We start from the raw sequence: 5,000 nt of genomic DNA on the forward strand, positions 1-5,000 counted from the left end.
CACAAGCCACAGAATTCCCATCCCGTGGTCCTTCTGTATAAACAGGAATGTAATCACGGTACCTGTTGTAAAACAAATTATGAAGGAGTTTACAAAGTGTCTGTTAAATTCAGGTTGGATATCGACAAAAAACGGTGAATGTGAAGAAAAAATGTACAAATTGCATTTGGTCTTACATCAAACAACTTCATATGTTAGTTGTCAAACACCACATTATGTGTAGGGTGTTTCGATAATGATTTTATCTCGGCAGAATACTGCAGAGAAGGCTTTGCATGACTAGAACCCGAACAAGCTTCGTGTGCATCAACATACAAGCTCTATACAGGAGATGTTCTAAAAGCACCAACACAAAGCCTAAGTCCTTGGTTTTGTATAGGATCTATTATCTACAAGTAAGACTTGCGTGCTGACCCATACACAATGCATCCATAGACAAGTTTTTATCTACTTAAAGATTGATACAGACAGAAAACTACCTTGAGGTACCTCCATCTCCAATAGGTAAATATCGGAAAAAACCTATCCCACCCACACTTTAAAATATCTGTGTTTAAAAAAAAAGAGAAATAAAAAAGAGGAAGTCGACCTCTAGGGCCCATGCCGTGGAGGTCATTTAAAATCACATACTTCCACTGGTATTGTAAGCTTTCTGCAAATAAAAAAAAAACCCATTAGCACTAGGTGCTGAATATGGTTGAAAGCTTGCCTACAACACGTTTTAAATTTAACAAGATTATCAACCGTGCTTCTTCTATGCCTGAACCCACATTGCAGGTTAGTAAACAACTTGTGAGATTCAAGGTACCAGACAAGTCGTCGATTGATCAATCGTCCCAAGGTTTTACAAATACAACTTGTCAAAGCGATAGGGCGATAACTAACAGGATTTGCTGGATCCTTACCAGGCTTTCGAATAGGAATAATTATTGCTTTCTTCCAATCAGAAGGAAATTCACCAGAAATCCAGATGTTGTTAAACGTATTTAAAAGAAGTAGCATGGGCTCTACGAAGAGCATCTTGCAATTCGTCCATGGGGAAATGCGTGTTGTATACTTTAGCATTTTCAGATGAAATATTAATGAAATGCTTTTCAGCTTTATTTCGAGATCTGTACTGAAAGCAGAGGATGAGTTATGCTTAAAGTTGTCTTACAATACATTTGCAATGCCACAATGTGATGTGATAACTGTACCATTGACAGACAAATTATGATCTCTATTACTGAATTATTTACCTTTGATTTTACGGATCTTTATTCCAGACAGATTTCACCGATGTTTGTGAATTCAAGTTGGAGACAAACTTTCTCCAATATGATTTCTTACTCTGTCTGATCTGTCTGCGAAATGCATCCAGGTTATCCACAGTAGGTTCACGTTTGAACCTCTCAAGCAACCTGTTTCGCCCTTTGAATGCATCCCTGCATGCATCTTTAAACCATGGTTTATTGAAACGCTTTGGTACAGCCAGAGTCTTAGGAATAGTTTCATCTGCAATGCCCTTCAAGATGGAAGTGAGCAAAGACATGAGATAATCAGAATCAATAATGACACATTATTGCAGATGAGTGATGCGCAGATGCCGAAACTGACCCCAGTTTGCCTTCAGCAATTTCCACCTTTGAACCATTTCAAGTGATGGACGTCCATCATTCTCCAAACTAATGGTCACTACCACAAGAGTATTGACCAACTTTCCAGGAAAAATCAACAAAAAGAGATGGACTACAAATACTACATCTATGGATGTCGAAGATCCACTTGCACAATGAAACCATGTATGCCTTGTATCAATGAATAAAATTAAGTCATTTTTTTAGAATTAAGTCTTCTAATATTTACAAAGTGTAGTAGCCATTAAAATCTCCCATGATAAAGAAAGGAGTACATAGTTGGTCAGTAAGATCTTGAAGGTCTCTAGGATTGACATTATTACGAGGTGGCAAATAAACTGAACATAAGGTAATAATTTTATAAGCCATGAAATTTACAGCCACAGCTTGTAAATCCGTATTTAAGGTAGCAATACTCTGAGGAAAGTTTTCATTAACAAGAACGGAAACACACCCAGATGCTCTATTTCTAGTGTCCTGAAATTTATGATAGAGGTTAAATCATCTCATTGTAATATGATCAGTGTCCTTCGGGAAAGTTTCGAGAAGACACACTGCAATATGACTATGTTTCTGAATTAAAAGACTTAATTCTTCACAATTGAGCCTGAGCCCATGGCAGTTCCACTTAGTCATTAAGATGAATCATAGCTATGATCTTGGGCTTTGATGCTGATCGTTGAGATTTTGAATGTTCATATGGCGAGATTTCCATTTCATGATCCAAATCATTTAAAACCTCATACATATTACTAGTCTGAATCAAATGTTGTTCAGACTTTTTCAGTTGTCCAGAACAGATATCTGCTTGAAACCCCTCAAGGGATTAGGCATATAAGGCTCAACAGGCATACTGAGATAGTCGGCCTTAATTGATGCTGGTAAGCTGGGTGTGTTAAAAGTCAAAATGAAAATATTCGTTGGAACAAGCTCATTATTCCGATGTGATGACAAATTGTCGCAAATTGATTCATCTGCAACACCCAGAAGATCTCTCAACCGAATACTTCCGGGAATTTCCGTTTAATCTTTACTGGAGTTAGCGCCTTTTTGTTACTGACGTGATATATGATTTACAAATTACGTTATATCGTATTTGAAACATTACACACGACTGCCACAGAGTATGATTGTTAACGTTAACTAAATTCACACAAAAAAGCATTAATCAAAGGTCTGAGAAAGTGTTGTTATGACGGTAAATTAAAAACTATTTTTGTAAAGCATAAAAGAAGGTATGGTACCATTACTATGCAATGCATAGAGAACTTCACATACGTTGTTTTCGCTAACTATTCATTGCACTCGTTTATTTGCCCAAGAACATAGCACTTGACGGCTACGAGGTATCATGACATACACTCTTGTGCAAGAAAAACTTGTGCGATCCATAGGAAGGGAAAACAACCTATACTACCTTGTTCTCCCATTGTAAACTTGTAAAGATGCTCACCTTGTATGAGCTATCCTGGCTGTGCGATGTTTGCATATTAAACATCCCTTACTACTAATGGAAAAAATGTAGCAGGTTTCCTCTCTATGTATGAAGTACTAAATGTTTCACATCCATTAGCTAATGACTAATGACTCAATATGCTCTAGTGGCTGTTATTATTATTATTATTTTCAATTATTTGTATTTGTAGAAGCCACATGTCTCGCACCACCGTCCCTGCCCAATGGTAAAGTGACCTACAATTCAACTGTAGTAGGGAGCACTGCTACCTACAGCTGTGATGCAGACAACCACTTTTTTGGACTCAATCAATCAAGTGTTTGTGAGATGACTGGAGCGTGGAACGGTCTTAGCGGTTATTGTAAACAAGTCTTTTTCTACAACATTGTGAGCATTAAATGTAGTATGTAAGATGCCTGGGTCGTGGAATGATTGTTCAAATATTTTGGTATATATCAAAATGTTACTTCCCACTACAACGTCAACGATCTTACCCAGACGTTAATCAAACGAGAATCTGATTAAAATTAGCTCTACTGGGTCTACCAGTGGATCTAACAGCCTTGCGCGGAGTCCCATGTCCACGTGACATTTCATTTATAAATAACAATTTAAATATCGACCAATTACACTTCGCCTTTTATAGCGTTATTCGGGAGCATACTTGTTGGTCTATTTCAACACTGAAAAAAACAGGAGGAAAAGTGCAGTAATAAACTCTAGATAGTATACTAGTATAAACAGATGTTATGGCTATACCATCACGGTTTTTTTTCCGTCTTGAAACTAATTTTAGCTAAACTTTTTACATTGCAATTAGTTTCCGGCATACTTCGAATTTCACCTGAATCATTTCGTATACGCTCGGCATAATCCCGAATGTTTTCTTCTTCTTTTTTTCAAATCACTGTCATGATTTTGCAAGTAAGGTTTTGATTGGTCGAATGAAAGGTCAACTGGACATGAGCTCCAACGAGCTGCAATTAGATCATGTAATAGTGGAGCTAATTTTAATTACATTGCTTTTCTTCTTACTTCAAACCAAACTGAAATTATTTACAAAATACATTTTCGTAGATTGATGGGACGGACTATAGATATTAATACTATTGGGCACATATATATGGTGCCGTTCAACAATTACTAAATGCTTTAAAGTCCGAATCACGTTATTAACAATTACGATAAATTACTCTCCTACTTTTAATTACCATTATATATTCCTCACTTTTTGCCAAGAGATAAATCATGGGAAAAATCATTATTCAGATTCCACAAACAGGATTGTAACCATTGTATCTATACAGACTTCGCCGAGATCTCCTAGGACAAAAAAAACATATCTCGCATTCATGTAAAATACTCGAATTTCATTGGTTATTTTGCTTCAGACAAAACCCTTATATCCCCCTCCCCTGAGGGCGGAGTCAAATCTCTTATACCCCACCTGCCACATCGGACTGTTGTTATTTTATCAATACGCCATGCAAAAATGTGTCTGTTTCCAACGTAAATAAAACGTGGTTGTCAAACAATAATTTTAATGTGGCGAAGCATTGACATACTAGAGCTAATTTTGAATTTGAATGGCGTCAGTGTTCGAATGAAGTTTCTTTACATCACCTGACAATGACCTTAAACTGGGTACATGACGTTCCTTTTGGAATGTATTTGTTTGAACATAATTAATGCACATGGATGTGTTTGAAAAAAAATATTGTGCTTAAACATGGCAGCAAGATATATTCGTAATGGAAACATAACGAGGGGATTATACCCTCTGTATGCTTTTGTACATCGTTGTTTTTTTCTGCTTCAACGCAGTCTTTAGACTATCACTGGCGTATCATTTTCATACACGGTCCAAACACTTTATTGTTGCAAGTTCCTGGAGTCCAATAAGGTATACAGGTAAGTCCTGCGTAGTG

This window comes from Gigantopelta aegis, chromosome 5 (assembly GCF_016097555.1).
Source record: "Gigantopelta aegis isolate Gae_Host chromosome 5, Gae_host_genome, whole genome shotgun sequence".
NCBI lineage: Eukaryota > Metazoa > Mollusca > Gastropoda > Neomphalida > Peltospiridae > Gigantopelta > Gigantopelta aegis.